Genomic DNA, 13,532 nt, shown 5'->3' on the forward strand with positions numbered 1-13,532 from the left:
ATCAGGCCTTTCTTAGCACAGAGTCGTTTTAAAGCCTTGAAGAAGTCAGGCTATGACTGATTGGAGACACAGAGGGAGATGAGATGGGGACAATGCAAGGGACCAGATCAAACCTCAGCAGGGGGATCTCCAAACATTTCTTCTCGATTCCAGCAGGACGGCGTATTTAGGCCTGTGGCCAGCCTTCTTTGCCTCATCTCTGGACAGCTCAGGAAGAGGCTATGGGATTTACCAAGTAGATTACATGGCACTTAGCTAATGAAATGACACCCCCGCCCTCCCCAGATATTGATCAGCCACTGACAACCGTGGAGCTTGCAGCAGCCTCTAGACAGCTTTAAAAGAAAATCAACCATTAATAAAATTGAATGGTTTGGGGGAGCAAGATGCCGGGGCAGTGGTTGGGAGTGGTTCTAGAGGAGAGAGATTGAGAAGAAGTTAGCAGACAAGGAAGGCCACAGGAAGAAAAAGTGACCTTCTGACCCCAAACCAGGAGAGTAGATGTATGAGAGATTTTGCAATTAACTAGGTCCATGAGAAAATGCCTAGCATACACGTATCAAGTGAGAAGGGTATGTCTGCAGGATGCAGCCGGCAGAGGTTGCAAACTCAGGGCAACCCCGCAATGTGTCTCTTTGCTCCACACGTGCTTTATTTACAAGGAATTTGCTGCCAATATCTTTTAAAAATTGGAGTTTTTATATAAAAATCTAGATTTCTGGAGTTCCAATTCTTGTAACATTGAAACATGGGATGACATTGGGCTTGCATTCCTTTGTGGCAGCCGTTGAGTTGAGCAGTAACAGCTGCCCCTGTGGATGGGGCATGTGGAGTCCAGCTTGCCCTGCTCCCACCTGGCCCCCACACTCATTCCTGTGACCTGCCAGGGCTTTTGAGTTTGAGACCTTGATGCAAAGTCTGAACTGAAGTATGCAATAATGTTTACATATGAATGGAGGATGTGTGTGTGTGTGTGTGCATGTGAATGATACACACACATACACAGTGACTGTATCTCCTTCTATGTTATATGTATGTATGTGTGTATGTATGTATGTATCTATCATCTGCCAAAACAGTGACAGTGGCTACCTTTCCCTAGGTGGGACTTTATCTTCTTACCCCTTTGTACTTTCCATTCTCATCAATAGCAAACAATAGACTTGGCTTTGGGAAAAAGAATCAATCTGTGCAGAGCTGAGTATTCTGTAGGATCCCAGATCATAGCGATGGTGATTGTACCAAGAAGGAAATGTAGAAAATGCCAAACTGTGTTTTTCTCCAAATAGGGAAATTGTGAACCAATTAGAAGGTCATCTCTCTTGCTTTTCTGCAATAAATCTCTGGTGTTTCTAATCGAAAAACTAAAACCTAGGTATGTGCAACTTAAAAGTAAATCAGGATTAACTCCTCTTAACAGAGGGGCAACGGTGCAAGAAGGAGACTTATCCAGGGAGGGATCTTGAACATAGTGGGAGGCTTTGTCAGGTCTGCCCTGGCCTCTTCCTCTAGGGTGGTAACCTGGAATCTTGTTCAGGAGGGATATGGTTTGCCTCTGTGTCTCCCCCCAGATCTCACCTCGAATTGTAATCCTCATAATCCCCATGTGTTGAGAGAGGCACCCGGTGGGAGGTGATTGGATCATGGGGACAGTTTCCCCTATACTGTTCTCGTGATAGTGAATGAGTTCTCACAAGATCTGATGGTTTTAGAGGTGTTTAACTGTTCCTCCTTCACACTCTCTCTCTCACCTGACGCCATGTAAAACATGCCTGCTTCCCCTTCCACCATGATTGTAAGTTTCCTGAGGCTTCCCCAGCCTTGCAGAACTGTGAGGCAATTAAACTTCCTCTGTTTATAAATTACTCAGTCTTGGGCAGTTCTTTATAGCAGTGTGAAAACGAACTAATAAAAAGAGCAAGGCCGGGCGCGGTGGCTCAAGCCTGTAATCCCAGCACTTTGGGAGGCCGAGACGGTCGGATCACGAGGTCAGGAGATCGAGACCATCCTGGCTAATACGGTGAAACCCCGTCTCTACTAAAAAATACAAAACACCAGCCGGGCAACGAGGCGGGCGCCTGTAGTCCCAGCTACTCGGGAAGCTGAGACAGGAGAATGGCGTCAACCCGGGAGGCGGAGCTTGCAGTGAGCTGAGAGCCGGCCACTGCACTCCAGCCTGGGCGACAGAGCAAGACTCCGTCTAAAAAAAAAAAAAAAAGAGCAAGAGCAGTTTGATGGCTGCGGTCTGTCATCCCACCCCTGGACCTCAGATCCCCATCTATGAAAAGGAGAGATGCTTATAGGGAAAAGCTGGGGGCAATGTCTAGCTCTTTTTGTAAGCCTCTATGAGCCGAACACTAACTGGCATGTTTTCACAAGTGTGTTAGTTGAGAAATCTAGGGGTTCATAAACCATGCCCTCAACTCAGACATTTCCTAGCTGTGTGGCCTTGCACAGGCCACTTAACCTCTCTGAGCCTCCTTATTCTTTCTAGAAAACAGAAACTGACCTCATAGGGTTGGATGGAGGAACAGATGAAAAAACAAAAAGAAATCATATAAAGAGCACTGTACCTGGCATAGAGGGTCAAAAGAGGTTAGCCATTATTTATGTTCTTACTGTTGATGTTTTTTAAAAAACTACCTACTGTGTGCCTGCTAGTGACGGGAGAGATTTCCTATTCATTATCAAATCAGCCTCCTATAACAACCCAATGAGGTTGAGGCTACTATACCTAATATTACGAAGAGAAAACTGAGTCTTGGCAAGGAGAGGTAATTAATCAAGAATGACAGTCTCCATGGAGGTCAGGTCTGTGTGGCTCACCTGCACTTTCTACTCACCCTCACCCCTACCCCTAGGAAGCTCTTATCAATGTATCTTTTCCACTGAGATTAACTGAACACTCATTGTGTGCTCAGCCCCATGTTAGCCCCTCACCCGATTACCATGGATGAAATTAAGAGCAAGACTTCTAAAAACAAAGAGACCCTGTTCAAGTTCTCCCTCCATCATCACTAAGTGGCTTAGGCCAGTGCCTTCACCTCTGAGCCTTGGTTTCATTATCTGTCAAATGTGCTATGCTGTTTGGATCCTTGGGAGGTTTCATCAAGGCGGTTAATAAGCAGAAGGACTTCACAGAAAGAAAGAAGTGGCCAATAAGGGTGTTAACGATTCCCATTTAACAGGTAAGGAAAGTTGTATTTTCCATCTGTAGCATTCATTCATTCATTCACTCACTCATCCATTCATTCATTCCTTTGCTTTTACACTGGAGCAGCAGCACATCTTCCCACCCAGGTCTCCAGAAGCACCAGTGTTCTCAAAATGCATGTGGAGGAGAGAGGCAGGGAGTGGGTCTCGCCTCCCCGACCCCTGGGCCTCTTCGTCTCTCACTGCCAGAGAGGCAGCTGCGGCCAGACATTTGGAAGCCATTATAAACATCCCTGTCTGAGTCTGTTCTCCCCTGTGCGCAACCTAAAGCAATGGATTCCAAGGAATTTTGGCTGAGTTTCTTCCCAGAGGAATGATGGAGAGTACTCACCCCTCCACCCCATCCACAAATGTTCCTCTCTATTTCAGATGATTTGGAGCAACGGGCAGTAAACCCACAGGCGCGCTGGGAAGAGCTCTGACACCTGAAGATTTGGGGTCTCAACCCAGACTCGGCCACTTCCTGGTGGAGTCATCTCTCTGAGTCTCAGTTTCCCCATCTGTAAAATGGGAATACTAAAAAGAGTAAACACACACATCCTACCCTTGTGAGGAATCCACAAGTCAATGTAAAATAAAGGCCTAACACAGAGCAGATGGTTGCCAAATTGTATTTCTCTCCTGCTCTAATCTCATATTTACTTTTTGGTGTAATCCAGAAAGCAGGAAGGGGGATTAGATAAGACTCAGATGCAGAAGTTCAGCCCCTAGCCTGCCAGATGACCCTAACAAAGTCGCCTCCCACCCCGTGCCTCAGTTTCCCCAGCCTTCTCCTCTCCCTGACGTTTCCTACATTAGCCGGCCCTGCCTGCCACAGTCACTCACAGCATGACTCCAGGCGGGCAGCCTTTCAAACTCCTCCTGGTCTTCCTGGCACTCTCTGCACCCAGGACTCCTCTCTGCCCCTCCCTGTCTGTCACCACTAGATCTCATGGCATCAGATGCTGTCTTACTATGTCTCTTCCATGAACCCAGCCATGTCTTGGCTTGTCTTGACCCTTCTCCCACCAGCCTCCTATCTCTCTCCTGGTTCACATTCGATGCTTTCCTCCTCTTCTAAAGAAGACTGGAGGAAGAGCACTGGATTGATCTGGGCTCCTGGGCCCTCTGCTCTGGCCTCCTGAGGATGGGGGAGATGAAAAGACAGAGCCTGGGGGAGTGGGGAAGGTGGATGTCTTTTGGCAGAGATCCCTGTTGCTTATCTACAACCCATCTTACTGGTCATTAGGGCCAACCTGGCTCACTCCGGACTTGTCAGATGGCCTCCGTGCAAGCTGCAGGTGGGATAAAGGTACTCCTCATGAACTATGAGGCGTGTGTGTGTGTGTGTGAGTGTGTGCGTGCGTGTGCGTGTGCAGGAGGTGGAGTGTACATGTATGTGTGGTGTGTGTATCGGTATTGGGTGTGCATGTATGTGTGTGTGTTCTGTGTGAGTTGCACTGTGTACATGTATTGGGTGTGCATGCATGTGTGATGTGTGCATATGTTGTATGTGGAATGTGTTTGTGTTAGCTGTGCATGCATGTGTGATGTGTATGTAGGCTGTGTGTGGTATGTGGTGTGTGTGTATTAGGTGTGTATGTATGTATGATGTCTGTGCGTTGTGTGTGACATCTGCATGTCATGTATGTGGTGTGTGTGCATTGGATGTGCACATAGATGTGTGTGTGTTGAGTATGCATGTATGTGTAATATGTGTGTTATGGGTGAGCTGTGTGATATGTATCTGTATTGAGTATGTATGCATGGGTCATGTGTGTATGTTGTGTGTAATGTATGGTGTGTGTATTGAGTGTGCATGTATGTGTGTGGTGTATGTATGTTGTATGTGTGGTGTGTGTGCATTGGCTGTGCACATATATGTGTTGTGTGTTGTATATACATGTTTGTGTGATATGTGTGTGCTATGTGTGAGTTATGTGATGTGTATATGTGTTGGGTGTACATGCATGTGTGATGTGTGTGTATGTTGTGTGTGTTGTGTGTGTGTGCTGAGTGCATGCATGTGTGAAGTGTGTGTATGTTGTGTGTGTAGTGAGTGCACGTTGTGTGTGGTGTGCGTGTGCTGAGTGCATGTGTGATGTGTGTTTATGTTGTGTGTGTGATGTGTGTATGTTTTGTGCGGGTGGTGTGTGTGCTGAGTGCATGCATGTGTGATGTGTGTGTATGCTGTGTCTGTGGTGTGTGTATGTTGTGTGCATGGTGTGTGCTGAGTGCATGCATGTGTGATGTGCGTGTATGTTGTGTGTGGTGTCTGATGAGTGCATGCATGTGTGATGTGTGTGTATGTTGTGCATGTGGTGTATGTACATTGTGTGTGTGGTGTGCGTGTGCTGAGTGCATGTGTGATGTGTGTTTATGTTGTGTGTGATGTGTGTATGTTGTGTGCGTGGTGTGTGTGTACTGAGTGCATGCATGTGTGATGTGTGTGTATGCTGTGTGTGGTGTGTGTATGTTGTATGTGTAGTGTGTGCTGAGCGCATGCATGTGTGATGTGTGTGTATGTTGTGTGTGTGGTGTGTGTGTGCTGAGTGCATGCATGTGTGATGTGTGTGTATGTTGTGTGTGTGGTGTGTGTGTGCTGAGTGCATGCAAGTGTGATGTGTGTGTATGTTCTGTGTGTGGTGTGTGCTGGGTGCAAGCATGTGTGATGTGGGTGTATGTTGTGTGCATGTTGTGTGTATGTTGTGTGTGTGGTGTGTGTGCTGAGTGCATGCATGTGTGTGGTGTGTGCATGTTGTGTGTGTGGTGTGTGTATGTTGTGTGTGGTGTGTGTATCTTGTGTGATGTGTGTGTGATCTGTATGTTGTGTGTGATGTGTGTATGTTGTGTGTGTCATGTCAGCATGTGTTCAGTGTGCATGTGTGTGTCATCTATGAATATGTTGTGGGCATGTATTATGGGGGTTGTGTATTGGCCGTGCATATATGTGTGTGGTGTATGTGTATACTGGTTATGCATGTATGCATGGTGTGTGTGTATTGTTTGCGCATGTATGTGAGGTGTGTGTGGTGTGTGTGTATTTAATATACATGCATGTGTGTGCAGTACTCTGTGTGTGTGTGTGTGCTATGGGATGTGTGTGTGTATCCATGACTGTGCTGTTGTCACCCGCTTCTCGGCTAGGTAGATACCCTCCGAGCTCCAAGAACTGAGGAAATAGGAAGCTGCATGTAAATAACCTTCTGGACCCTGATTTCTGCAACTTCCCACCCGGATGTGAGTGTTCGTGTCTTTCTATAGATGTTTTTAGCTGCCATGCTTTGGAGAACGTGGTGTATGTGACCCTGAGCCCAGAACTTTCTCTTTATGGACTCAGGTCATCCACACACTTGCCCTTAAAGTGAAGCCTGATGCCATCTCCTCTTTGCAGATGAGCATATTGAGCACCAGCCCTGAGGAAACGCGCGAAGGGCACACAGATTTTGAGCACAGGGGCCAAGCCCAAGCATCCTATTCGCATAATGATGTGCCTCCAAGAGCTGGCAGGGCATTATCAGACTCTTGCCCCTGCCTCCTGCTGGCCCTCTGGGCTCCCAGGAATTTCCTCAGTTGTGTTTGTATTTTTCTCTTTCATCTTCTCTGCCCCCAGAGTCTGAATTCTGTACCTTGGACTCCATCATTTTCTCTCATTTCTTCCTCTTTCTTTTTTCTTGTTCTCTGTTTTCCTCTTCACTCCTCTGTTTCTTTCTTAGTCTCTTTCTTGCTCCTTCAGGTACATTTTTCCATTTGTTTTCTTTGCTCCCCTCTCTCTTTTCCTTCCTTCCTTTTTGCCTGTATGTCCCCTCCCTGAGTCTCTCTGTGTCTTCCTGTGTCTCTCTGTTTCTGCAGGACCTTCTTCCATCTCTGCCTCTTTGTCTCCATTTCCTTCCGTTTCTCTCCCACCCCCTCACATCGTCCCTCTGTCCCTCTGTATGTGTGTGTCTCTCCCTCTGCACCTGCATCTCTGCCTCTCTCTGTCCATCTCTTACCATCTCCCATCTGTTCCCATCCATTCACTTTATTCAGCCTCTCCCGGGTTGATGCCACAAGCCCATCCATCCTGGTTGCAGCCAGGACTCTTAGGAAGCCCCCGAGTCCCCTGATGGGGCTCAGTAGGTGACTTCTCTCCCCACTGCATCATCGGGGCTGTTCTACAGTGTGGTCCTGTCTCTTCACTGTCTGTCCTCCAGCCTTTTATTGTCCCTTGTCCCCCAAGCCCTGGGCCCTGTGAATGCATCGTCTCCAGATCGCGTCACCTGTCTCATTTAGTCCCGTCTTCCTGATGCAGGTCCCAAAGGGAGTCAAAATAGGAGAGGCAAGATAGGCGAAGAGACATGTTGTCCTCATTCTTCCCTGCCAATCCCAAGTTGGTGGCAGGACTGCCTCTACTGGCAGCCTGGCAGATGGTCCTCTCTGGCAGCCTAGCCTCTTTGTGGGTTCTGGTCCAGGCCTAAGGGTGCTAGCAGCTCCCTGCTGTTGCTAACACTGAGGTGCAACCTCTCTGTGGGTCCCCCCATCCACCCTTTTATTGCTGTTTCTTTCATCCCATTCTCCCTCAATGACCCCTTTGGAGTTACTTCCTGCTGCCTCCCACTTGTTTTCTGCTTTGACATTGATGGATGCCAATACCCTGCTTCTGCCGAACACCAGTACCATCCTCTCCCTCTTTGTTCTCCTCTGCCTCCTCTCCAAACCTCTTCTTACACCTGCCTTTCTGCACTGGGCCCAGATCTTCTCCCCAGCCAGACTGACGCACGGCAGGGGCAGAGACCATGCCGCGATCTCCCACGCCTCCATCTCTCACGCCTTCAGCCTCGTGCAGAGTCAGCTCTCACGGATTGTTAAAATATAAATTAACGAGTCAAGGCAGTGGGGGAGAGAGATCATGGCCTGCGTGCCAGCGAGGCGGGAGTGTCTGCGGCGCTGCCTGGGGTGCCACAGAGGCATCCACCCTGCTCCTGCCGCCTCCCCTGGCAGGCCTTCCCATCAGAGCTCTTGCAACCCCGCTGTGGGGGGGTCTTAGACAATGGAGCCCTGGCATGCTCTGGCCCCCGCCGATTCCACGGCACCTCTTTGCACGCCCCCAGCTCACGGATGGGAGGGCTGCCCTGCTCCTGGCTCCTGTTCAAGCTGCCTGGTGAACTAAATTGATTTTTTATCGTTGCTCTGGAGTGAGCTTAATGAATCTGTTAGTGACGGCTGCCTGCCCCAAACGCCTCTTGGTGCCCGCGCCACCAGAACGGCTCTTCCTGAGAAGGAGGAGGCATTATTTAAGGCTCAGCCTGTGCTCCTGAGAGCAGTTGGGCATCAGCTGGGCCATGCCTTGCTCTTCCTGGAGTATTTCTCTTGCTGGGGTGGAACTGTAATCTGGGTCAGAAAACGGAAAGGCAGTCCTGAAAAAGAACGAAGGAAATCCCAGCTACTCGGAAGGCTGAAGTAGGATAATCCCTTGAACCCAGGAGGCGGAGGTTGCAGTAAGCCAATACCGCACCATTGCACTCCAGCCTGGGAGACAACAGTGAAACTGTCTCCAAAAAAAGACCAAAAAAAAAAAAAAAAAAATGCAACTAAGGAGGTTTATCTTAGTGTGTGTGTTTCTAGGGTCCAACCATCCATTTGTTCATCCATCCATCTCTCCATCTATCCATCCATCTCTGCATCCATTCATCTATCCACACATGCACTCCACCACACCATTTGTTCATCTGCTCATCCATCTGTCCATCCACACATCTGTCTGTGCATCCAGTCTTCCAAACATGCATGTAAGCATCCATCCATCCAAGCATTCTTCCATCCACCCTTCCGTGTCTCCATTGTTTCATTCATTTATTCATTCATTTTATCATGTACACAACTTATTCTGAAATTCAGCATCCTTACTGTGTCCTACGAGACCCCACATAGCTGCCCTCCACCTATCTCTCATTATTCTTCCACCTCACTCCACTCCAATCACCCTGGCATTGCTGCTGATCAGACATACCTCAGGCCCTTTGCACCTGCTGTCTCCTCTGCCAGAAATGCTCCTTCTCCTGCACCTGCATGGCTTCCTCCCTTCTTTTGCTAGGTCTCTGCTCAAATTTCACCACTTCCCCAAGGCCTTCTCTAATTACTTTGATGTAAATTAGCAACTTCCCTGTCACTCTTTATCCTTCCCCCACCCACCTTTTAACTTTTTCAGAGAGCTCCCTGCACTCTGACATTATAGCACACATTCATTTATCTTGCAGTCTATTGTCTTCTGCTAGAATCAAGTTCCACGATAATAAGAGCTGTGCCAGTTTCATTTGCTGCCACATCCCCAGGCCCTAGGACAGTGCCTGGCATGGCATTGTCACTCGGTGAGGTTGATTTATTGACTGGATTATTTAATTAGCTAATAACATGCTCTGTCACGTCTGTCACCTAGTACAAGACACAATCTTTCCCAACACAAGATGCCAGGTCCCTGGAAACGCAGGTTAGGTGGGGGCTGTGGGGACTAAGAGTTGAACCAAACAGCCACCCAGGTGATTGTAAAATTTCCTTTGGGCTAAGTGCCTGGAAGAAGGCTCCATGGGTCTGGAAACATATTTAAGTTGTTTGAGTTGTGTTTTTGTGGCTCACATCCAAGGTATCCTGTCTGGCCCCATCAACTGCATAGATGCCAGCTGAAGCTAGACTGGGTTTCTCAATTCTTTGCTGCCTCTGTCAAGGCTTCCAGCTCCCCTCCTACTGCCTCTCTATGCCCCATGCCTTCTCTTGGCATGGAGAGAGGAGACACAGGGGGCAGGCAATCTTTGCCTCTCTGAGTTGGGCCTGGGCCTGGTTCATAGCATAAATATCTCTGAGTTGATTCTCCTACATTTTCCCATTCTTCCATTTGGGACCCAGGCCTATGATCATTCCCTGCCTAGAGGAAAACATGCAGACATAAGCCAGGGGCCCTTCCTGTGTTTTGTTAAATGTCTTCCTGCCTGAAAATATGGCCCTAGGTGCTCTCAAGGGGTGGGGGGAAGGAAAGAGCACACTTTTGGGGGCAACAAGAATGCAGATGGAGCACCTGGAAGCCAAAATGAGGTTGACGGATGGAAGGTGGGGAAGGTACCTGAGTATACTGGGGAGGTGACCAGATCCTGGAAGGAACAATTGTGGGTGAACCCAGGGAAGTGTAATCCAGGCTACAGGGTTTCCCTGAGAACCTCTCCATCAAGTTCCCAATGCTCACAGCTTGAATATAGCCAGTCATGGCTGCTGCAGATGAAATTTCCTTATACAGTCACAGTCCAATCCTACCTTATTCTAGTGCTGTACCATATTCCATCAAGAGATGAAATCTTTTACCCCTCCTCTTGAGCTTAGGAGGGCTTGTAGACTGCTCTGACAAATTTATATTAACAGTGATACAATGTGACTTCTGAGGCTAGGTTGTAAAGACAGAGCTTCCACCTGGTCTTCCTTCTCCTGGGATGCTCAGTCTCGAAACCAACTGCCATGTTGTGAGGAAGCCCAAGCTCCTCGTGTAGAGAAGCCACATGTAGGTGGATGTTCTGAACTCTAGTCCCAGATAAAGTCTTAACTTATAAACCACCCCAAATGTCAAATATGTGAGTGTAGGAGATTTCGGATATTCCAGCTTCCAGACTTCAAGAATTCCAGTTGAAATCCTAGAGATCATGACGCAGAGACTTCATGTTCTGCTTCATGTGGCCTGTCTGAACTCCTAACCCACAGATTCCATGAGCATAGTAAATAACTTGCTGTTGCTTTACACCACTGAATTTTGGAGTAATGTTTTACACAGTCAGAGTAATTGGGACAACAGCTATACGTAATAGAGTACCCAGTGCTAGGCACTGTCCTAAGCATCTTACAAATATTCATTGACTTAATCTTCAAAACGTATGTTAGAAGTCCTATTAATATCTCAATTTAATAGTTGAGGAACTGAGGCACAGAGAGAAGTAACTTGCCCAAGTGGAAAATTTGCACCCAGGAAGTCTGACTCCAGAGCCCACACTGTTAACCACTGGGAAGGGCACTCTGGGGCACTTTGCAACCTGATGGTAATGGTAGGACCATAGAGTTGGTCATTGGTATCCCAGCTTGATATTTTCAGATACACAACTTTGAGGTCTTGCTGTTGCTTGTGATCAAAATTAGAGGTCTTTCCAATGTACGGGATGAGATTTCACTGTTGAATTTAAGTTGATAAATTGATTGATAGATGGATAGATAGCTAATAGATAGATAGATAGATAGATAGATAGATAGATAGATAGATAGATTAGAATGGATGACCAGATAGGTAGATACGGAGGGAGACAGATTTGGATGGATGGATGGATGAATGGATGGATGGATGGATGGATGGATGGATGGATGGATGGATGGAAAATAAATAGATGGACAAATGGGAAGATAGATAGATTTGAATGGATGGATGGGTGGATAAATGGACAGACAGTAGGTAGATAGATAAGTAGATAGATAGATTGTTGGTGTTGTTTTTTTTTTATGTCAGAGTTATGGCCGAATGGTAAACATCTGTGATGTATGCAGGATCTAAGAAAGACAAATTAGAAATCGAGTCCCAGCTCCATTTTTCACCAACTTTCTCAAAACCTCAGTTTCCTTATCTGTAAAATGGGCATGACCCTAACCATCTCAGGGAACGCGACAAAGATTCACTGAGAGAGAACACTTGTAGAGCACTTAGCATGGTGCCGGCACCTCGTAAATGCCTGGCTCATCCTTACCCGTCCTCTTGTCCATGCCCTTAGCTTGTCCTTTCTCAGGCCCCCACTCCCCACCCCCAGCTGGCCTGTGCTCCCAGGAGCTGTCTCAGGCAGCAGGAATGCCCCATCACCCGCTGCCTGAGAGCGGGGGGTCACAGAAGTGCGTCTCCCTCTCCTGTGCGATGCCACATTCACTGGCAGCCTCCCGGAGCCCAGCACAGCTGCCAGGCCGGCACGCCTCCTTCCTCACAGCTGCTGAGATGCGACCTTGTCTATCAGGAGGCCCCGGGAAGCCTGCTGAGTATGCTCCCAGCTTGGTAGGTGACATAAATATTTTCCAACATGCAGGCAACAATCTGATTGGTGCCTTCCCTAGAGTACCACGCTCCAGGCTTGGAGCTGCAAAGGCAGAAAGAAAGAAAAAAATTCCTTTTGCCAGTGAAGTCTGGCTCCTTCCTCCTGTGAAGAGTTTAACTCTTCCTGTCCCCGATCTCCTTGTGTAGTCCACGTTTCCATTCAAACTGCTGACATTCAGCAGGATATTGGCGAGTGCCTATGGTGATGAGGACAGCCCTGGCCCCTGCCCTCCCAGAGCACACAGAATATCCACAGCAGCGTCTCATACTTGACACACGTTAGAATGACCCAAGGGGAAATGACATAGTGGCTCGAATTTAAAATGTATTTTTAAAATAGTCCATATCACTTAGAGATGCATACAGCAATATCCAAGGATGAAATGACACAGTGTCTAGATTTGCTCCAAAATAAGACAAGAGGCAGTAAATTGAGGGAGAAGTGGTATAGATAGAACAAGATGGGCTAGGAGTAGATAGCTGTGGGAGTTGCTCATGCAGCTCAAACTTGAGTGGGCAGCAGAAACCCCTGCAGGGCTCGTTAAATGCAGATTTCTGGAACCTACTCCAGATACTCACATCCAATAGATCTGGGATTGGGGGCAGATGCTGCAGGTCTAACAGTGCCAGGGGATTCTGCTGCTGCTGCTACTAGACTACACACTGTTTTATACTAACCTTTCTACTTTTGTGTATGTTTGAGAATGTCCATGGTAAAAAAAAAAAAAAAAAAAAAAAAAGTTTTTAAAATGTAAAGAATCCATTTTGAAGAGATGCTGAGGCAGGAGGCCTGGTGTGGGGTTTGGGAATCTGCATTTTAATGGGCTCCCTGGTGCTTCTGATACAGGTGTTTCCTGGCGCACACTTTGAGGAATGCAGGGCTAGGGAAACCAGACAATTCTCTTACCATGTAATACGCACCTTCCTGACGGCAGCCCCAGAAGGCTTCTGGTGAGTCCTAAACTGAAGCTCCATGGAAGAGCTGAAGTTAGTTAGGTGATCATGAGGAAGGGGAGGATGCAGAGGGAATCACACATGCTGAGGCCCAGAGGCAAGAGTCAGCAGAATATCTTCTGGAAATGAAGAGAAGGATTCAGCTCAAGGGAGTGAGGGTAAGAAGGGGAAGGTTTCCAAAGATGAGGCTGGAGAGGTCAGCAAGAGTCAGGTCATGCAGGAGCTTGTGGACCACGCCAAGGAGTTTTGACTTCATCCCAGGGACAGTGGGAGCCATGGAGAGTGTTAGGGACCTAATGTAAGCATA

This window comes from Rhinopithecus roxellana, chromosome 13 (genome assembly GCF_007565055.1).
Source record: "Rhinopithecus roxellana isolate Shanxi Qingling chromosome 13, ASM756505v1, whole genome shotgun sequence".
NCBI classification, from domain to species: domain Eukaryota; kingdom Metazoa; phylum Chordata; class Mammalia; order Primates; family Cercopithecidae; genus Rhinopithecus; species Rhinopithecus roxellana.